A 23,994-nucleotide genomic window follows, 5' to 3' on the forward strand; every position below is an offset into this window, starting at 1 on the left:
TGGCATGCTGGCACAGCTTCCACAAGGAGGGATGAAACCCAAGAGTAGGCCAACCTAAGAAGGAGGGTGGGGAAGTAAAAGTTAAGAACAGTGAGGCCGAATTACCAGACAGGGATGGTCTGAAGCTTTCAGTGGGTAAAATGGCAGCTTGGTTGTCTGGTCAGTGGGAAGGAGATCTGGCTGCTCAAGGGGATAACCAGGAGCCTTCCCATCTGAGTCATGGCACCAGATGTAAGGTTCAGGAGTGACCAAGACTATGGAGACAACTCTGAGGCAAAAATGAAAGCTTTTATTTGGGAAAATCATAAGCTGCCAGGAATGACTCTCAAGAGCAGAGCACAGTCACTTTTGAGATTACAGATAAAGGGCTGTATAGAGTTCTTTTGTTGGGGGAAGGTGAGGAAGGGAAATAACTAGGGTGTGAGACCAGAACAGTGACCAGGTGGGAGATAAGGAGACAGGAAACATAGACCTGGGTCATTGTTAGGCAAGGAAGGGATAATGGCTGCATGGTTCCTTGAGGAATGTGAATGACCCAATTCCTCATATCTCTGTCACCATCCTGCTATGACACCATTTTGTCCTGACCTAACACCATCTAGTACTGGTGGGTAACCAAGTACTTTGGCATTCAACCCTGCAACACAGGCAGCAATAACATTTTCTTAGTTGTTGTGAATGAGTGTATATATACACATATATAAAAATATTTCCACATAATTACATATATAATGTTTGTGTACCATAATTTCAGTCATGATTTATCTAAATGGTGTCTACCTATGGCATCTAAGTTTTCCAGTGAAAACTACTACCCTCAACACATTATGTTTGTGTCACTAGCACCAGCCATATATGTTGGTCTCAGAGTTGTTCCTGTTTTTTTTCCTTTCACTAAATGTCAGTATGAATGTCTTGCCTCTCTTTCAAGTCCCATCACAAATATCACCTTAAGAGTGAAGTCTGTGTTACTGAAAATTGGAATTCTTCTACTGCTAAGAGATATTTCAATAATTTATTCCTTCTATGGTGTCCAAAATATTTTTTTGGTTTTGTTTTTCTCTCAGATCTGTGTTCTAGAACATCTGACCTTCTGTCTTGCAGTGAGTATCACACATTTTTGTGAGAGTGACCTGGACCCAAACATTTTAATTATGAAGAATCTGTCTAGAATTTTGAGGAAATCTCCAGCTTAAAATGAAAATGAATTATGTAAACAACATGCTTATACAATTATAATGAACATAATGAATAAAGATATATACTAAATGCCATAGCATAAAGAAAGAAATTACTTAATTTCAGTTTAACCATTATAAATATAATTGTTCCTTTGATACATTAGGGAAGATCAGTTATTTTATTCATTGCTGTATATATAGAACATTGTAGCATTGCATGTGCTGCTAGCAATTTCCTTACCACAAGTCTAAATGTTTTCTACCCTTTAAGAAGCAGTACAAAATGCTGTCTTCATATAGTCCTTAAAAAGAAAATTTACAGCTGAAAGAAGTCTCGGGATTCTGATAGCACCTTTTTGAAACTTTTATTGTTTCTTTTAAAATATTTTATATTTATTTATTCATTTGACAAAGAAAGAGGGAGAGAGAGAGAATGGGCATACCAGGGCCTTCAGCCACTGCAAAGAAATTTCAGACGCTTTCACCTTCTTGTGCATCTGGCTAACATGAGTCCTAGGGAATTGAACCTGGGTCCTTTGGCTTTGCAGGCAAACACTTAACTGCTACGCCATCCTTTCAGCCCAACTTTTATTGTTTTAAGCATGATATTTGAATAATTATATATGTATATATCAAATGTTCCTGAGCTTAACTTATCTAAACCCTAGTCTAACCTTATCTTATAAGGAGTACTTTTAGATTAGTTCCTATCAAAATTCATTAGTGTGGAGACTTCTGGGTAATGTGGCAGCTTAGGAACCATGCCAAACCAGCCTAGGGAGGGATTTAAGCAAAACCCCAGCAAAATACACTATTCTTCTGAAAAGTGAAGGAGTACAGGTTATTAGACACAGCAGAGAAGCCAGAGAGACCAAGACCCCCCCAGAAAGGAGGAAAATGGCCAGAGACCCACTGAGGCAATCGCAGCCCACCATACAGGTGTGCCTGCCTGGGGCAGTCCTGCTAGGTGCACCAGGCAGCAGCAGCAGCAGCAGAGGCCAAGCAACAGATTTTTCAACTCCATCAGCCTTCTTGCAAAGTTAAGAAATTTGAAGGAAAGACAGTTGAGTTCAACTAAAGAGCTACTTAAAGTGCAAGCAGCTCCAGAAGTCTGAACTCTTCATCCCCCACCATCAGCACCACGAACCTCTAGTACTCAGCCCCCAGCGGCAACACAGCAGATCAGATGTACAGCTGCATAGCACAACACTGAGGGATCGAGGCAGGCACCCAGCATCAGTGAGATTGGAAGCAACACCAAAAAGTAATGAGGCTGATTGACAAAAACAAAACAAAACAAAACAAAAAAATAGGTACACAGTCCTGCAAGAGCTAATCTCTCTTTCTTTGTCAGGGTAGGTTATGGAGTATATTTTCTTGGTTGGCTTTACCATTTTCAAATGACCTATTTGGAGGTTGAATTTTATTGCCTTTGGTGCCTTCATATATATACAGGGCCTTTGTTTTTTGCTTTTGTCACTATTGGAGGCAGAGTCTGATCCAGATTCAGGTTGACCTGGAACCCATTCAGAACAGAAATATCTACCTCCCAGCTGACAAGATTAAGGGTATAGAACAACACAGACCCTTAGGGATTTGGGCTTTATATGACTATCTGTTTGTTTTAATTCCCACAATTGCATACTTTGTGCTGGCTTTTATTTTATTATTTATTTATTTATTTATTTATTTATTTATTTGAGAGTGACACAGAGAGAGGTAGATAGAGAGACAGAGAGAGAATGGGCGCATCAGGGCTTCCAGCTACTACAAACGAACTCCAGATGCATGTGCCCCTTTGTGCATCTGGCTAATGTGGGTCTTGGGGAATCGAGCCTCGAACCAGTGTCCTTAGGCTTCACAGTCAAGAGCTTAACTGCTAAGCCATCTCTCCATGTGCTGGTTTTTATTGATTGTGTATGTTACTTGGTTGAAATTTAGAAGTTTCCAGTAAATCATTCCACCCAGTCCACTAGAATACTTGCTTAGGAAGCAAACTCAACACAGAAGATTACTTCTGTGTCTTGATTGGCAGACAAGAGCTACACCTGGCACCTTGAACACATATCCTGAGGGCATATAGAGCTAGATTGCCACATCTGGGAACACTGCAGATGAGTAGAAAAACCAAGCATCAAATCAATTCAGGATGCAAAAGTCACTACAATATAATACAAGAAACTCAAAGAATCAAGACAATGCATTCCCACCGAAAACAATAAATCCATCAGAAATGATCACCAATGAGACTGTTTTAGATGAAATGCCTGACAAAGATTTCAAGAAAGTGATGGTATCTATGGTCAAAGAAATCAGAGAACAAATGAAGGGAATCAAAGAAGAAAACAAAGGAATTAAAGAAGAAAACAAACTTTTGAAAGAGAACACAGGAAACCAACCTAATGAAATAAAGAAGCTAATAGCAAGGTATGAATGGGAATTTCAAGATATCCGGGACACTATGAAAAGATCAAACATAAGAGTTCATGGCATAACAGAAGGAGAAGAATTTCAATCCAGAGACTTAGTAGGTGTTTTCAACAAAATCATAGAAGAAAATTTTCCTCAAATTGGGAAAGAAGTGCCAATACAGATACAAAAATCTTTTAGAACACCAAACAGACAAAATCTGGAAAGAACCTCTCCTCACCATGTTATAATTAAACTACAAAACAAAACAAACCAAAGAAAATATATTGAAAGCAGTTAGAGAGAAGAAGCAAGTCACCTACAAAGGCAAGCCCATCAGAATAACTGCAGATTACTCAACACAAACTTTAAAAGCAAGAAGGACTTGGAATGACATATTCCAAGTTCTGAATGGTAACAACTGTGAACAAAGATTACTTTATCCTGCAAAGCTATCTATCCAAATTGATGGAGAAATAAGGACATTCCACAATAAAAACAGGCAAAAGGAATTTATGACAACTAAACCAGCTCTACAGAAAATACTTCAAGGAATTCTTAATGCCAAAGAGAAAGCAAAACATACGCAGAAGGAATAGGAAAAATAAACCATACTCAAATAACAGTTAAAACAAATGAGTAAAGGGAAAACAGGAAACACTACAAAATAAGGAAAATGGCAAAAATGAATACAACCTTTCAATAATAACTGTTAATATCAATGGCTTCAAAGCACCATCCAAAAGACACAGGCTTGCAGTCTGGATTAAAAGGCAGGATCCTGCCATTTGTTCTCTCCAGGAAACTCGTCTATCAATAAAATATAGACACCGCCTTAGGGTGAAAGGATGGAAAATGGTATTTCAAGCAAATGGGCCTAGGAAACAAGCAGGGGTTGCTATCCTAATATCTGACACGATAGACTTTGAACCAACATTAGTAAGGAAAGATATAGAAGGTCATTTTATACTAATTAAAGGAACACTCCAGCAGGAGTACATTACAATTGTAAACATATAAACACCTAACATGGGCTCCCAGTTTCATTAAGCAAACACTATTAGGCTTAAAGTCACAGATAACATCAAATGCAGTTGTAGTAGGAGACTCCAATACCCCACTCTCATCAATTGACAGGTCATCCCAGCAAAAAATAAACAGAGAAACATCTGAATTAAATGATGTCATGGAACAAATGGACCTACCATATCTACAGAACATTCCATCCAAATATACATTTTTCTCAGCAGCACATGGAACATTCTCCAAGAAAAGCTACAGAGTATACAGAATTTCATGGAGACTAAACAGTACACTATTGAATGGTCAGTGGGTAATTGAAAAAATCAAAAAGAAACCAATAAATTCATAGAATCAAATGATGATGAAAATACAACACACCAAAACCTTTGGGACACAATGAAGGCAGTTTTAAGAGGGAAATTTATAGTTCTAAGTGCCTATATTAAGAAATTAGAGAGTTCACAAATAAACAATTTAATGCTCCACCCTTAGGCCTTGAAAAAATAAGAACAAGGCAAACTAAAAAGCAGTAGATAAGAAGAAATCATACAGATTAGGGCAGGAATTAATGAAATAGAAACAACAACAACAACAACAACAAAAACCCATAGAATCAATGAAACAAAGAGTTGGTTCTTTGAAAGGATAAACAAGATTTATAAACCCTTAGCAAATTTGACCAGAAGAAAGAGAAAAGAGACAAAAATTAATAAAATTAGAGATGAAAAAGGCACCATTACAACAGATACCAAAGAAATTCAGACAATTATAAGGACATACTTTAAGAATATATATACCTCTAAGATTGAAAATCTGAAAGAAATGGATGATTTTCATGATACATATGACCTACCAAAATTAAATCAAGATGAGATAAACCATTTAAGTAGACCTATAACAAGTACAGAGATCCAAGCAGTTATAAAAAGTCTCTCAACTCAAAAAATCCCAGGTCCAGATGGATTCACCAGTGAATTTTACCAGACCTTCTTGGAAGAACTACCACCAATGCTTCTCAAACTTTTCCATAAAATAGAAAAGGAATGAATTATACACAATTCCTTCTATGAAGCCCGCATCACTCTCATACCAAAACCAGGCAAAGACAGAACAACAACAACAAAAAAAAGAAATTTACAAACCAATCTCCCTCATGAACATAGGTGCAAAACTTATGAACAAAATATTGACAAACAGAATACAAGAATATATCAAAAAGATTATTCACCTTGACCAAGTTTTCTTTGTCCCAGGGATGCAGGGATGATTCAACACAGGCAAATCAATAAATGTAATACATCATATAAATGGTTGGAAGGACAAATACCACATGATCATCTCTATAGATGCTGAAAAGGCATTTGACAAAATCCGACATCCTTTCATGGTAAAAGTATTATAGAAACTGGTACTAGAAGGAACATATCTCAACATCATAAAAGCTATTTATGTCAAATCTACAGCCAACATAATACTACATGGAGAAAAATTTGAAGCCTTTCCACTAAACTCAGGAACAAAACAAGAGTGTCCACTGTCCCCACTTTTATTTAATATAGTACTGGAAGTCTTAGCTATAACAATAAGGCAAGAGACACTCATAAAAGGATACAAAATGGAAAGAAAGAGATCAAATGATCACTATTTGCTGATGATATGATTCTATACAGAAAAGATCCTAAAAACTACCAGCAAACTGTCAGAACTGACAAACACTTTTAGCAATGTAGCAGGTTACAAAATAAATACACAGAAATCAGTAGTTTTCCTATATATTAACAACAAATGAGCGGAGAATGAAATCAGGGAATCTCTCCCATTCACAATTGCCTCAAAAAAAAAAAAAAAAAAAAAGTACCTTGGACTAAACTTAACCAAGGAAGTGAAGGAGGTCTACAATGAAAATTTGAAAACACTCAAGTGAGAAATTGCAAAAGACACAAGGAATTGGAAAAACATCCCATGTTCTTGGATTGGAAGAATCAATATTGTGAAAATGTCAATCTTAACAAAAGCAATCTACACATTTAATGCAATCTCCATTAAAATTCCAATGGCATTCTTTACAGGAATAGCAAAAAAAAAAAAAAAAAAAAAATCCAAAATTTTATTTGGAAGCACAAAAAACCTCAAATAGCCAAAACAATTTTGAGCAACAAAAATAAGGCTGGTAGTGTCACCATACCTCATTCTAAGCTAATATAACAAAGCTATAGTAACAAAAACAGCATGGTATTGGCACAAAGACTGACATGTAGATCAATGAAACAGAATAGAGGACCCAGATGTTAATCTAGGCAGCTACAGCCATCTAATTTTTTGACAAAAATACCAAAAATATTCATTGGAGTAAAGACAGCCTTTTCAATAAGTGGTGCTGGGAGAACTGGATAACTATATATAGAAAGATGAAAATAGATTCTTGTCTTTCCCCATGCACAATAATTAAATCCAAGTGGATCAGTGACCTCAATATCACACATGAACCTCTGAAATTGCTAAAGGAAAAGGTAGGGGAAACCGGTCAGCATATTGGCATAGGTAATGGCTTTCTGAATATAACCCCAATTTCTCAGAGAATAAAACCACTAATCAATTCCTGGGATCTCATAAAATTACAAAGGTTTTGTACAGCAAAGGACATTGTGAATAGAGCTAAGAGACAACCTATAGCATGGGAGAAAATCTTTGCCAGAAATCTGACACACCTGACAGAGGATTAATATGAGGAATATACAAAGAACACAAAAACCAGAACAAAAAGAAATCAAACAATCCAATTAAAAAATGCACTATGGAACTAAATAGAGAGTTCTCACTGGAAGAAACACAGATGGCATATAAACATCTTAAAAAGTGTTCTACATCCTTAGCCATCAGGAAAATGCAAATTAAAACTACATTGAGATCCCATCTCTCTCCTGTCAGAATGGCTACCATCAAGAAAACAAATGACAATGAATGTTGGCGAGGTTGTGGTAAAAGGGGAATGCTTCTGCACTGTTGGTGGGAATGTAATCTTGTACAGCCATTGTGGAAATCAGTGTGGAGGTTCTTGAGACAGCTAAAAATAAATTTGCCATATGATCCAGCTTTAACCCTCCTAGGCATATATCCTAATGACTCTTCTCACTACCTTAGAGGTACTTGCACAACCATGTTTATTGCTGCTCTGTGCACAATAGTTAGAAAATGGTACCAGGCTAGAAGACCATTTACAGATGAATGGATAATAAAGATGTGGTACATCTACACAATGGTGTTCTATTCAGTGTTAAAGAAAAATGAAATTATGAATTTCAGGGAAATTGATGGATCTGGAAAGGATTATACTAAGTGAGGTAACCCAGGCCCAGAAAGCCAAACCTTGCATGCTATCTCTTATATGTGTATCCTATCTACAAAGATACAGACTTGTGAGTGATCTAGAACCAATAATCAGTAGCAGAGGTCCATAAGCTAAAAAAAGGCTATAAGGGAGGGAGGAGAGGGAAGGTCTTAGGAGGATGATATTGTATATATGTAAGTAGTAGAACAGATTACAGGGAGGGGAAAGGCCTAAGCAAGGTCAGTGGAAGAGATTGTATATACGAATGATTGGGGGAGGGAAGAGTCAATCAAAATTCAATATATTTTAAATAAGACATATGAAAATTTACTTTTCTAAATAATGGCACATCCAGAAGCTATAGCTTGTTACTAGAAAATTTTCAGTGCCTGAGATGGGATACCTCCCAGTGAGTCATTGGCCAGGGAGGACTATGTTGCCTCCAGAACATTACGGGCTATTGCCAAGGCCCTTGGTTCCCCTGAGAAAGAGATGGTAAGACCTTATTGCTAAAGATGTCACATGCCTAAGCAGCAAAGTTACTGAGAAATCAAGGTGGTGCTGAGCAGAAAGCCTTCTCCCTGTAGCCCAGCAATCTGAAAGCTCTAAAAAGCTGCACTGTATGCAGTCTTATGTGAGACAGAAGTCATCAGTGCTGAAAACAGTGGGCACTGGAAACCTTAAGTTTGGCCAGACAGGCCAAATGTTTGAATGAGTGCAATAGTGGCATGTATGCCCTGGGGGAAACCAACTGCTCTCTAATTGGACTGAAGGCCCACTCTATGGGAGGGAATACATGCCTGGTACTGAAAACATAATCAAAAGCCTATGGCAGGAGAGGTCATGAGCATCAGGGGTATAAAGCCTGCTCTTGTCTGGATAAATGCGTATATCACTCTCACCAAATTGTCCTGAAATCACTACACTTAATGTTTGTACTCATATATGAATATTACTCTCACTTCTGGTTAGAGAAGCTTCTCTTTTCAGATGGCGATGACCACTGGGATGGCTGAAAAGGCAACATAGTGCTGAGAAGAAGGGATGGAGGAGTGTCCATCACTGAAACATTTCACACCCTCCAAGACTCAGGGTACATTGTGGAAGAGGTGGCAGAAAGAATGTAAGAGCCAAATGAAGGGTACCACTTCCTACTTACAACTGTCTGGACAGAAATTTTCCTTGCTATCCAAGACCTGGAAATGCCTAGCAATACCTATGAAAGACCTCGTAATAGGAGAAAAAGATGATGACATCATATTAAAAGAGACACTAATGGACAGAGGGAGGGGATATGACAGAGGGCAGAGCTATGAAGGAGAAAGTGGGAGAGGAAGAGGAGGGCAGGGAAATACCATGGTTTGTTGTATGTAAGTATAGAAGTTGTCAATAAAAATATATATATGATAAAAAATTCATTAGTGTGGTAGTTTGAATGTATGTCTCCATAGACTCAAGGTGTTTTATTAAGCTTATACTTTGGGACTCCAGCCATCTGGCTGGAAGCAGTATAACTGGGGCTGCATCCTGGGTTCTATCCCAAAGGAGCTTTTGGGGGTGGATCTGATTCCATCCAAAATGTATATGAGAACAATGTGAGCTCTGTAAGATCCCTGCTTGCTACCAGTGTGCTTGTTGCTTTTTGGTATGTGTGATGGTGCTAGTGTTTTGCTTGCTGCAGTTTTTAATCTTTTTGTATCAGTGAACGGTTGCCAGCTTCTTTCACCATCTATGGAACTTTCCCTAGATCTGTAAACTTTAAGTCCCTTCCTCCTCTAAACTGTGCCTGGCATGGATGTTTATCCCAGCAACGTAAACCTATCTGCAATTAGTCTTAGTATTGTGCTGAAAGTTGATCTGTGAGTGACATCCATAAATTCTCTAAAAGAAGATTTTTGTCACTATGTAAAAATCTGACATAGCACAGATACACACCCTCTTGAAACCAAGTTTTTTGTATATTCACTTTACATGGCTGACCTACTTTGTGTTCTCTACAAGACTTTACATGTTTTCCTAACATCATTTTCAAACTCATTTCTGATATAGAGCAATTGTTAAATGTTTGTGAGCAGAAATCAAGGAAGAAAAAAGTGAGCAAGGAAAGATGGACAATTCAAAATATTACCAAAAACGTTCTGAAAGCAAATTATCCCAAATTATTATTAGTCTTGATAACAAATTATTTCAGAAACAGTTGCACTGGGAAGAATGCCAACCTGTAGGCTCTTGAATATGTGTGAAATATTCCATTCAGTATTCCTTGTAGGAATGGCTTAGTGCTACTATGTTCTTGAAGCCTGCTTTTATAGTGAAGAGTTTTTCTTTTTCCTATTATGAGGGATAATTTTGCTGGATATAGTAGACTTAATTGGTATCTGTGCCTTTATGGCTGGTAGAGCTTCATTGAAAAACCAAGTGTTATTCTGATAGGCTTTTCTTTAAAAATCACAAACTATTTCTCTCTTGCAGTTTTCACTTTTCTCTCTCTCTCTGTCTTTCTCTCTCTGTGTGTAGTGTTTTTACTATAATGTGTTGTAGGTAATTGTTTGTTTGGTTCTGCCTTTTTGTCATTCTGTATGCCTCTTGTATCTGGATTGACCTCACTTTCATAAGATCTGGAAAATTTCTTTCTATAATTTTATTGAAAGTATTTTCTATGACCTTGACCTTAACTTCTTTTATGACCATCATTCAAACATTTTGTCTTTTTATAGTGCTCTACATTTCTCTCATATTCTGCTTATGCCTTTTTTTTTTTTAATTTTTATTTATTTGAGAGCAACAGACACAGAGAGAAAGACAGATAGAGGGAGAGAGAGAGAATGGGCGCGCCAGGGCTTCCAGCCTCTGCAAACGAACTCCAGACGCGTGCGCCCCCTTGTGCATCTGGCTAACGTGGGACCTGGGGAACCGAGCCTCGAACCGTGGTCCTTAGGCTTCACAGGCAAGCGCTTAACCGCTAAGCCATCTCTCCAGCCCCTGCTTATGCCTTTTTATTTTTAAACTTTTCATTGATTTTGGCTTCCCAATCTATTTCCTCTGCCTTGTCCTCAAGTTCTGATATTCTGTTTTTTATATGACCTATTCTATTGGTATGGGTTTCTAGGGAGCTTTTTACTTGAATTATTTCATTTTTCCTTTCCATTTGGTATTTCTTTAGCATCAACATATATTTAATAATTTCAATTTTCATTAACTTTTTCTCTTTTCTTTCTTTTTTCCTTTTTTCTTTTTGAGGTAGGGTCTTGCTCTAGCTTAGGATAATCTGGAATTCACTTTGCAATCTCAGAGTGGCCTCAAACACACAGCAATCCTCCTACCTCAGCTTTTTGCCTTTTCAGTGCTGAGATTCAAGTTGTGTGCTACCACACCAGGCTCATTTTCATTTCTTGATTTGACTTTCTCATAGTATTTACTTGATTATGTCCTCTTGCTATTCATTTGAGCATTTTTATGTCCTTTTTAAATTCATTCAAGTGACTATGGAGTTCTTTTAGTTGCTTCTCTTGCAATTCATTTAGATGGTTTTTTTTTCTTTCTTTCTTGACCCTTTTCTTGTATATTTATATTATGATCATGTTTTGGGATCATTTATTTGAATTTCCTCTAATAGTTTTTTTGGAGGTTCTAACTATGGTACTAGGCATAAACACTTGAAGAGGAAATCATGCCTTGCTTTGTTGTGTGGTTTTGTGTTGGGTTTTTTCCATATAGAGACAATCCCTTTGTCTTACACAGAATGTAGCAATAGTGGCTCCACTAAAGGACAAAGGCTATGCTGGGTTCAGGATTGTGCACTGTGGCATACAGCTTGAGGTTCACTGAGATAAACTTCCAGACCAGGCACAGTTATGAAGAAAGGGATTTAATGAAGCTTACAGATCCAGGGGAAGTTCCATAATGGCAGAAGAAACTGGCCTGTTTTCATAGGACCAAACACACAGAGAGAAGCACAAGCAAAAGCCACATAGCACAGCACACTTCAGGAACTCCAGCTAAGCACACTTTGCATATCTTTAGATTGAAATTTCAAACCCACCCCACACCTTACGATCCACCCAGTGACACCACATCCAGGCAGGTGGCTGCCTATGCAAACTACAAAGTAATAAAATGCTGAATATATTGGGAGCCATATATTCAAACTACCACATTCCTTCCCTGGCCCCCAATAGATTTATAGTCATCACACATTGTGAATTGTACTCAATCCAACTTCAAAGGTCCCCATAATGTTGACCAACTTAAGATAGTAAGTCCTGTAAAATCAAACAAGTTAAATACTTTCAACATATAAAGGCACAGAGTAAACATTTTCAACTGGTATAAGGCATAGCAAAGAGAGAATAAACAGTGTAAACTCAACCACCATCAAACAAACACCAAACTTCTGCAGCTCAAGTCCAATACAACAGAGACTGATAGTCTCCAGATTTTCCAATTCCATTCCTCCAGCTGAGCAGAGTATCCAGGGAACACTTCTATTCTAGGCCAACAGAGCACACCATGGTAGTCTTTGCAAAGTACTGTTATATCCAAAATATCTACAGGTCTTCATGCAAACCATGGTCCATCTTCCAAAGGCTCTTTTAGCCTATCAGGGCATCACACCTTGCCTCATGCCACATCTCATCAGCAGCTCCTGGAACTGTGTGCACTTCATGACCACTCTATGCATTTTTTTTTATGCTTCCAAACCCAATACCAGGTGTGCAGGAGACAGCCATGTTCTTGATTCAGGGATAAAATAAGTCATAACCTTGAAAAAAAGATTCCTTTTCCAGTCACTTTCCAAAAGAGTTTGCATTTCTAACAGTCTTTCCCCAGGCATCGCCTCCATTGTTTTAATGTAAAGCAGTTGGGCCATCTTCCTTAATATTGCTAATGTGTTTGACAATAGCAGGTACAGTAACCAAAACCAGTCTCAGTGCCTATAATTTTAACTTGCTTGATGTTTGCCAACTTAAAATCTCAAATATCTCAGTCCAATATCTTTAGCCAAGCACATCAGTCCATTAAAAACTTAACCTTGATCAAACTCTCTGGGCCTGGGCAGCAGTATGCATCCAGCCCTTATGCCAGTAGCCCTGTTCCAAAAAAGTCCTCTGCAGTCTTTCCTTCTCCTTATAAATTTCATAAGCCAAGCCTCAAAGTTCAATACTGTCTGCACTTGGCATTCTCAAACTCTCATCAGAATAGTCCATAAAACTTAAATTACCACTCCAGAAGGCATCTTCAGTTGCATGCACCAAGTTCATGTCCATTCCTCCAAAAAGAAAAGCAATCACCACCAGCACAAGCAAACACTTCTGGACCCAGACAAAGTTCTAGCACTTTGCATGTCTTTAGACTGGAGTTCCAAATCCACCCCCACACCTTAGTGCTGGACCCTACTATCCACCCACTGTGACACTTCCTCCAGCCAGGTGGCTGGAGATCTAAGTTACAGCTTTAATAAAATCTTGAATCAACTGGGAGACATCAATTCAAACCACCACAGGAGTTTTATCAAGAGGAGAGAAACTGCTCTGTGAAGGAGGGGAGTTGGGTGGTATGCAGGAAGTAGGGGTTAGAGAGAAGTATACTTCTCATTTTAGTACAGAGGTGCCCTCCATTACCATACCAGGAGGTAGTTCTATTGAAGAAACATCATATTTCTAATGTTTTTAGCTTATGCTAGTTTAGAGTAAAATCAATGTATTTATTGAGAGACCCAAAAGAAATAATGTGTAAATAATTAAGCAATGGTACTGCCATTTTAGGACAAATCATTGTGAACAAAAAGAGGAGCCCAGGCTCAGCTCAGATAAGGAACTAGCTGACTAATGCACTGATCTTTACTTCTGTAACTCATGCTTGCTTGCTCAATAGGACATTCCAGAATACTTAACTGCAGGGGCCTTTGGCCTCTTGCAATAGATAGGTTCTGCAAGCAGTCTGCTGAACAGAGATAAGCAACTAGTAGAAATGTTCCCACGCGTGCCTTCTCGGAACCAATCATTTTAAAAGATGTGATGTAATATAACCCCTTTGTCCCCTTCCCGCTCTTTTTCCTTTATAAACCCCTACTTTAGAAGGTTGGGGCTCTCTCCCACTCCCGCTGAGTCAGTCTGTGTGGATTGAGTCCCTGCTTAAGCTTGACATTAAAAGAAACCTGTTGCTTTTACATTCGAGTGTCTCGGCTTCTGTGGCGGTCCTCTGGGTGACTCCTGGGTGACTGGGGGACTTGGCTCCTGGTCAGGGGTCTTGGCACAACATCTATAAGAAATATAAATGCTTTTAGGACTTTCAGTGAAGCAATAGATGTTGCACTTCCCTCTTTAGATACTGCAGTGGGGGAGATTCCTTTGATGCAAGCTAACAAGAACTCTGTGATTCTGAGCCTGATCCTTTGAACAATATGTAACCTCCTTATCTTGGGAGACGGCAGCCTGTAGTTAATCTTATTTGAACCCTACACTCATGGATGTAAATTTCTCCCCTCTAAGTGTGGGATTGTAAGAGGTATATAATTCCAGCACAACCTGAGTTCAGGACCTCTGTCTTTGTTAGCTAGCAGAGGTTTGCCCATGAATAAAGCCTCTCTCCCTCTCTCTGAAGTAGATTTATCCTGATTACTCAGTGACTCACTTAATTTCTATAACAGTTCTACAGTCCAAGGGCTAGCCAGGTGACAAGGGAGAGAGAAGGAGAGGAATAGAGTTTTTCTTATGTAAAAAAAGAACAGAGAGAATTTTTTTGGCTTAATAAAAATTTATTGAGAACTTATGGGGGGAGCGGTTATCTCCTCCCACATAGAAGAAGGGAGCAACACCATAGGAAATCACTGAGAAATCACACTGTCCCTACCCCACCGTGGGCCAATACAGAAAGGAGGAAAATTATTCCCTCCAAAAGGGTTGGTCTTTAGTCATCCTAATTCAAGAAAAGGCTGGGTATAGGAGGGCCATTACATGATACTGGGGCCAGGGTAGGGTGTGCTAGACCCCCTAACTGGCCCTTCGAAAAGTGGAGGAGAAACACAGCTACTTGCTTTCTGGAGATGGACTTCTTTTTTTTTTTTTAATTATTTATTTATTTATTTGAGAGCGACAGACACAGAGAGAAAGGCAGATAGAGGGGGAGAGAGAGAATGGGCGCGCCAGGGCTTCCAGCCTCTGCAAATGAACTCCAGACGCATGCGCCCCCTTGTGCATCTGGCTAACATGGGACCTGGGGAACCGAGCCTCGAACCGGGGTCCTTAGGCTTCACAGACAAGCGCTTAACCACTAAGCCATCTCTCCAGCCCAAGATGGACTTCTTGATGATCATTTCTTACCCTTGATGAGGTGTCACTTTCCTGGGTAAATCTTTTGTTTGATAGGTTCAGCATGAGGTTGTGAGCTATGAGATAGATGTGGTTCTTTGACTTGGCAATCATCTTGGAGATTTTCTAGGTGGCCCAGATCTTGTGGGGCATGATATATCCAGATGCTTCTTTCTCCAAGGTAAGCAGAACAAGGTTAAGAGTTCACACATGCCACATCCTTATAACTACTGACAGTCCTTTTCTGGGCTATCAGATCCAAAGTTGTGGTCATGAGGCATGTGTCCACCTCATTTTGGCTATCCCATGTAGATAGAAAAAAAATTACTTTTTCATTTGAGAGAGAGAGAGAGAAAGAGAGACAAGGAGAGAGAATGGGCATTTCAGGACCTTTAGCAATTTCAGACAAACTCTAGACATGTGACACCTTGTGCATCTGGCTTACATGGGTTCTGGGGAGTCAAACCTGAGTCCTTTATCTTCACAGGCAAGTTCCTTAACCATTAAGCTAGCTCTCTAGTCCCAGAAATTTTTTTTGAAAGAAAGAGGGAAGGTCTCATGGGGAATTGGACAGTATGATCATATCTCTAGCGGCTTTAAGCTGAAAAGGGGCATTGTGCTGAAGTGGAAACTTCACCATTTTAGTGTGTCTGAGTCAGATGCCCATAATATATTCTTGCATGAGGAAGATAAGGAAGTCCATGTGCCATCCTGGGGAACTCTGGAGGAATCAAGTTAGCAGAAGGCTAGAGAGGAGCCTATGAATATCAGAATTGAAATGGTTATTGAGGAAGAACACACATTTCCTAAAACCATTTGAAATTAGATATTCTGAAATGAATTGTGTAAGTTAACTAAGCAAATAAAAAATTGGCTCATGATATTGGAAAGCAGAAAAATCTTGATAAATGTGAGGGAGTGCTGACAACAAGAGAATGTTTTTTTAAACCCCAGAGAAAATAAGATATATTTCATGTGTAGGTCTAGATTAAAAGAAGTTTGTCTAGAATAACTATTATCCAGAACAAGGGGTATCTCAGATGGTCACAGAGATACCAAATTGTATGTAAAAGGGTAATAATTTGGCTATTTAAAAATTTTTTTTTGTTTATTTATTTATTTATTTGAGAGCAACAGACAGAGAGAAAGAGGCAGATAGAGAGAGAGAATGGGCACGCCAGGGCCTCCAGCCACTGTATACGAACTCCAGACGCGTATGCCCCCTTGTGCATCTGGCTAATGTGGGTCCTGGGGAATTGAGCCTCGAACCGGGGTCCTGAGGCTTCACAGGCAAGTGCTCAACCACTAAGCCATCTCTCCAGCCCATAATTTGGCTATTTTAAAGGGCTAATATAACCCCAAAATTTTTAGTTCTTGATATGTAGCATTTAGCTTTCTACAATTGCTAGAGTCCATCATTGAAGTTCTAGTAACACAATTACGGTTCCTAATATTCTCAGCTTCTGGTTCCCTTTTTGATAAACATTACACTTTGCGCACATAGCAAGCTGCTGTTATTCTATGTGGCTAGGATGCTGCTCTGAGGGTCTTTATAGATGATGCTGCATAGGCAATGTGGCAGCTCTTTAGGAGAGAGATAATTAATAGAGCCATGAAGAAACTCCTGGGTCATATATGGCTAATATAATAATATTATATTATGTAATAATATTAGCCATTATGACCCAATCTTTTTATATTTTCTATATGTGATGCATTATAGGAATATAATGTCTAAGGTTCAAAATATTAATGAACATAGGTGCAGGTAAGAAAATGAATCTTATCTGTCAAAGTAAGGAATAAGGCACTCATAATTTGGATACAAAGAGTTAATTAAAATTTTTATAAATATGATTGCATTAGATAAGAAGTATAAGAAGCTTTTTTTTTTGGGGGGGGGGTTTCCAAGGTAGGGTCTCACTGTATCCCAGGCTGACCTGGAATTCACTCTGTAGTCTCAGGGTGGCCTCAAACTCACAGCAATCCTCTTACCTCTGCCTCCCGAGTGCTGGGATTAAAGGAGTGCGCCACCATGCCCGGCTTAAGAAGCTTATTTTCATTGGCAGTTCAATTGAGATTGTAATTAGGTCCATTTGGATATACCAAGAAATATTTGAAATATCTTGGATAATTTAAAATTATTTAAACATGAAAGAATTTATAAAATTGACCAATTTAAAAGTTCTATATAACAATCTTTAATAGAGATGGCTTATAGTTTTTACTTATTTGGTACAAAGATCAAAAGAGTTCTTGGATTTAGATGAAAAGTATGTCAGGGGCTGGAGAGATGGCTTAGCGGTTAAGCGCTTGCCTGTGAAGCCTAAGGACCCCGGTTCGAGGCTCGGTTCCCCAGGTCCCACGTTAGCCAGATGCACAAGGGGGCGCATGCGTCTGGAGTTCGTTTGCAGCGGCTGGAAGCCCTGGCGCGCCCATTCTCTCTCTCCCCCTCTATCTGCCTTTCTCTCTGTGTCTGTCGCTCTCAAATAAATAAAAAATTTAAAAAAAAAAGAAAGAAAAGTATGTCAGACCAAAAAAAGGTAAAACTTTTGATGAATCTTGACATTTTATTATAAACACAATGACAATTTGCATAACTAGACCCAATTTTTAAAAGAATATTTTTATTCATTTGTGAGCAGAGAGAGAAAGAAAGAAAATAATAGTATGGATATGCTAAGGCCTCCTGTCACTGCAAATAAACTCCAAGTGCATGCATCTGGATTTGTTGGATACTGGGAATTGAACCCAGGCTAGCTGGCTTTGCAAGCAAGTACCTTTAACTGATGGACCAGCTTCTCAGCCCCCCACTCCAATATTTATCACTAGAATAAGTTCTTCATTAAAGATAAAGGTTTTGCCTAGTGGGAAAACATTAGAGCCAAGCAATATTTAAGAAATATTGTAAACAGAGAATCAGGCATTTTGTAAACATACTGAGAATAGAATCATGGTTAAGAAAACTTGAAATTTTGACCTTAGAAACTTAATAACCTTTAATAATATTTTGGTTTAATTCTCAATATATTAATCAGAAATGTAATAACCTTTAAAATATAAACTTTTAATTTATTCAATTTTTTTTGTTTTTTTTTAAGTTAGGTTCTCACTCTAGCCCAGGCTGACTTGGAACTCACTCTGTATTTCTAGTATAACCTTAAACTCACAGTAATTCTCCTGCCTCTGCCTCCTGAGTGCTGGGACTAAAGGCATGCACCCCCATGCTCAGTCTTATTCTTTTAATTTAAAAATGCATATTGTGTTTTTTTATATCTTCATTCAGGATCAGTCTTTTGGTTAGCTTGGAGTAGTTCTTCATTTTCTAATGTTACTATGGAAAAGGAAGTTGAGTCTGTCCTTTAATGACTTCCAAGCTGTGGCGGTTTGATTCAGGTTTCAACCATAAACTTGAGTGTTCTGAATGCTAGCTCCCCAGCTTATGGCAATTTGGGAATTGAAGTTTTCTGGAGGCAGTGCATTGTTGGAAGCATGCTTATGGGTGTTATAGCCAGCTTCCCCTTGCCAGTGTTTGACACACTCTCCTGTTGCTGTTGTCAAGGAGGTAATGTCTATCCTCTGCTCATGCCATCATTTTCCCCTGCCATCATGGAGCCTCCCCTCAAATCTGTAAGCCATAATAAACACCCTTTTCCCAGAAACTGCTCTCGGTCAGGTGTTTTCTGCCAGCAATGAGAAACTGCCTGCAACAGGAAAGTTGGTATCAGAAGAGTGGGTTCATTGCTGCTAGAAACCTGATTGTATCACTTTGGCATTTTGGGACTGCTTTGCTGGAGGAATGACGAATTTGAAATCTTGGCCTAAGAGATGCCTTGCAGTGCTGAAGTACAGCTTCATGGACCATTCTTGTCAGAGTTGAAAGAACTGAATGCAATAAAGACTATGGACTGTGAGGTTTGGCTTGTAAGGGTGATAAAGAGCTTTGCCTGGTCTGGGCTAAAAGAATTTTTAGTGACAGGCTTGTTAAATTCTCCTTGCATGTGTCCCAGGAATTTGTTCAGGGTTACATTGCATAGAAATGGGCTGGTGTGAGTAGAGGGATATGGCAGAGAAAGATATGAAATCTTTGAGCCTAAACTGCTGTCCATTCTGCTAAAGTTGTGTGAGAGATTACAACTGCTGAGATTGGGCCAGTTGACCTGCACTGGGACAATGGAAGGAATGCAGACTCTTTGGAAGAGGTCTGAATGCCAAAGAAGTGTCTTGTTCTTCAAAGTCTGCTTTATTCCTTCCTGGATTAACAAATTGGTAGCATACCTGGTGGTATGGAGTATAACAAATGCAGGAAAGGATTTGCAACACAGTTTTGTATTTTGGAAATGGCCATGGGCAGTGTGAAGCAGGTTTTTTGGATTACCTGCATGAATGCCCAATGGAGCTATGTGGATGGACTGTGGGTTGTAATGGAGATCCAATAGAGATGCCAGGACTGTGAAATGACTGCCATGGAGAGCTGCCAGCACTAAATGAAGTTTTCTAGGACTGTGATGACTCTAGCTGGAGGAGTGTAATTTGAACTCCAGAGACTCATCACTGGTTAGAATTGACTTGGAGATTTATCACTTGTTAGAGTTGTTGGACTTGGCACTGCAGAGTTTGATATTTACCCTGTTTAAATCTTGTATTTGTTGAATATTTCTTTGTTTTGTCCAATGCCACCTTTTGTAGTGTGAATGTTTATTCTGTGAAATTATGGCTTTTCTGAGTTTTTTTTTTTTAATATTATGGCTCAGTTAAAAAAAGCTTGGATTATGGGGATGTTCGAACATCACTAGAATTGATAAAAACTATGGATACTTTAAAATATATAGTAAATTTTTATAATGTATGGTTACCAGTTTATGAGGGTCAGGGGCAGAATGTGGAGGTTTGATTCATGTGTCCTCCATAAACTTAGGTGTTCTGAATGCTCAGTATCTAGCTGATGGCTATTTGGGAATTAAAGCCTCTGGAGGTAGTTTGTTGTTGGGGCAGGCTTATGGATGTTATAGCCAGCTTCCCCTTGCCAGTGTTTGACAAAGTCTTCTGCTGCTGTTATCCATCTGCTGTTGGCCAGAGGGTGATAATCACCTTCTGCTGATGCCATCATTTTTCTCTGCCATCATGGAGCTTCCCCTCAAGTCTGTAAGCCAAAATAAGCTCTTCCCCCACCCCCCCCAAGCTGCTCTTGGTGAGGTGTTTTCTTCCAGCAAAGAGAACCTGACTGCAACACAAGTCTAATGCCTGCCTAGACATCATTCCCCACTTCAAGAGTTGAGATCCTAAATTCATTTAGGAGATTAGCATTGACATGATCTATCTATTTCAGGCTGGAGTGAGGCAAAGAAAAGCTTTAGGTTAGGGTCTTTTTAACCTTTAGGTTTTATTTTGGCTTACAGTCTCAAGGGGAAGCTTCATAATGGCAGGGGAAAGAATGGCATGAACAGAGGCTAGACATCACCCCTGCCACAGCAGGTGGAAAACAGCCCCAAGAATTTGCCCATCTCTAGCAAGGGGGGAGCTGGCTATAATACCCCAAAGCTCACCCACCTGGAGCATATCTCCTCTAGCAAGGTTCTGGATCCCAAGCATTTAGAACTCATGAGTTTATGGGGCCATGTGATTCAACCTACCACATTAGGTGAAGCAGGGTTGTAGGTGGTTGAGGAGAAGTCTTTGAAAGATATATGACCTGAGAGAATATCTTTTCCTCCCTACTTCTTTCCTTCCTTCCTCCCTCCTGCCATTTGTCTTTCCTTTCCTACCTTCTTACTTACTGAAGTGAGTAGCTTTGCTCTATCACTCATTCACTGCTGTGATGTTTTGTCTTGTCATGTGTCCAGAAAAAATGGAGTCAAGTGATTATGGACTAAAACCATTTTTTTAACTTTTATTTTCTTTAAAGTTATTTTTATCTATGGGGGGGGGGCACCCAAGGACCTGTAGTCACTGCAAATGAACTCTGTAAGCATGTGCTACCTTTTGCATCTGGTTTATGTGGGATCTGGAAAATTGAACCTGGGTTCTTAGGCTTCACATGCAAGTGCCTTAACTGAGGTGCCATCTCTCCAGCCTGGACTAAAACCTTTGAAACTATGAGGCAAACTAAATCTTCAAGTTGATTTTTAATAGGTATTTTGTCACAATGATAAAAAAGGTCACTAAAGTATATTTCATATTAACCAGGTAAAACAGAAAGATGAAAGCAGAAAACAAAATTTAAATAAAAATACTTTTTCAAGGGAAAAAAGATGTCCTAATGACAAGAGTTGTGTTGTTAGGAACTAGATTCAATTTTAGTATCTGACATATGTGAGAAAAATCATTTATCAAGTATTTAAAAATCAAGTATTTAAACCTGAAACTGAGGCAACTAGGTGAATATAAATTGGTTCTTCATCTTCAAATATTTGGCTCTATTTAGACCCTACAACATGTTCTTCATTTAAGGTATGTTCAACTTTAATATTGAAAAATCCTCTGGAGCCTCCTCTTTGCCATAATTTAGGTGGTTAGTATTGCTTCATTGTTTTACTAAGGAAATGCACACATGTAAAGTAGAAGGGTGACTCATGGGCTTTGCTACTAAGTATAGGTAAGATGAAGAGTTTGGAGTTTTCTTTATTTCTATGAGAACAAAAAGACAAGTTAAACAACTTAAGAAAATTAAAGCATTAATTCTAAGTCTCATTATTTATATCTAGGAAAATGATTAAAGTTCAGTGTAACTCTAAGTTAGAATATACATTTAGTTCTTTGTTAAAATGTAAACTTTAATGGAGCCAAGTTAATTGCATCTTAGTATTACATAACTCCAGGTTCAATAACATAACATGATCTCTGTTATCATATTATTAAAATGGAAAAAAAAAAAAACTGCTACTCTGAATGACTTCTTCTTAACCCCTGGATTAGATTTTCATCCATTTAGGATGTTTACTTCCTTTCAGGGTATGCTTTTCTTTGTTTATAAATGATTGCTGTTACTCTGCTCTCCATTTATAGCCTCTCACATGTGCCGTCTTTTCTTTCAATGGATGTTTTGTTCCTTATTTTCTAATGCAAATTTTATTTTATGTCATCTTACCTCAGACGTGTTAACTGTAATTTTATTATTATTGTATCCTAGATAGCATGTATCTTTCTATTATGTTCATTTCTCAATATGATGTAAATCTTTCTGGAAGAGTTTCAGATATAGTCTACAAATATTGGATTATCTGAGGTTTTATGTAACTAAGACTTTCAGTGTCCTTTTTCTCATGTTTGGCTGCTCACTAAATTTGAGCTTTAAAATCATTTCATTTGGTTAAAAATATCCTAACTTATTGAATCTAAAATAATGGTAATAATTATTAAAAGCTTAGAAAGTGCCACGTTTCTAAACATAATTATTTAACATATAGCACTTGATACTTAGACATCAATAAAAATGTTTTATGACTATCATTTTACAAGTAAGTGGTACAATTGGAATAGGAAATACTAGTTTGATACCAGAAATCAGGCCGTTTCCTTGAGAGAAGCTGACTTAGCTCATTCATGGGTAAAGCAGTTATCTCTTTGTTGTCTTTAAGGTTTACAATTCCAAGTGGTTTATTGGTGAGTCTTTCCTACCTCACACTCAGTAGAAACATTCTAAAGATATTTTGATTCCTAGATGTTCCCCCAAGTTTATACTGTCTACTATTTTTGCTTCCCTGATTTGTATTATTTTACTCATAATTATTATTACTTGACTATCAGCTTTTCTGAACATGGTAATGAAAGGATAAAAGTTGCCATATTTCTGCTGCTCTGTTTTCTAGCTGCTTTGCTAACTTGCCTTTTTAAGCTTCTGTAATATGGCTTGCTTGCTACTGCACTGAATCACAGAACTGCCATTTTGCAACTGCCTCCATTTTGTAAAAAGTATGCAACTACCTCCATTTTGTAAAAAGTATACCATAAGGACCTGGCCCTTTGTACACCCTACCCAATCAGAGGGACCCTCACGAGCCCGCCTCGTGGGCCCCACCCAATCAGGGGAACCCACGGCTGAAAAGCCCCTATGACTCTGCATACCTATAGTTTTCAGCCTTTATAAGCTGACCAAACACATGGCTAGGGGCTCTTCACCTTTCCTCCTGCGAGAGGAATCTGTGTTGAGCCCCGATGCATCGGAATCAATAAACCTCGTGCGGTTTGCATTGACAGCGTCCTGCGTGAGTGTTCTTGGGGTCCCGTAGACAGCCCTGAGCGGGGACCCCTCCGGGGAACCCCACATTTGGCGAGCCAGCCAGGAGTCTCTACAGGACCCCAGACCTCATCTAGGACCCCTCAGAGGTAAGAGGCGCCTCCCGTCTTGTCTGTGTATGTCTGTACTTTTATATCTGTCCTCTGGAAAAATTCTCGATTTCAACCGGTTTCAGTATCTGGATGCCTTCCCTTTGGGTGCTCTGAGTTGGGGCTGACGGGCCTGAGAACCACCACCCAGCAATCTGGAGGACGCTCCTGATTGCCCCCAGGAGACAGGTTTTTCTGTCTCCTATCTGAAGAACTCGGATCGAGTTCGCCTCTGTCGGGAAGCATCATCTGGGTCCCGCTCGCCGCCATCTGCTTCAGTTTCGTTTTTACTCGAGCAGCGATCGGGCCGCCTTTGTCTCTCTGTTCTCGGTGTTCTCCAGATCCTTTTGTTCTCCTATCTCTTTTATTCCCCTTCCAACATGGGACAGACTATCTCAACCCCTTTGGACTTGACTTT

Source organism: Jaculus jaculus, chromosome 6, assembly GCF_020740685.1.
Source record: "Jaculus jaculus isolate mJacJac1 chromosome 6, mJacJac1.mat.Y.cur, whole genome shotgun sequence".
Classification (NCBI taxonomy): Eukaryota; Metazoa; Chordata; class Mammalia; order Rodentia; family Dipodidae; genus Jaculus; species Jaculus jaculus.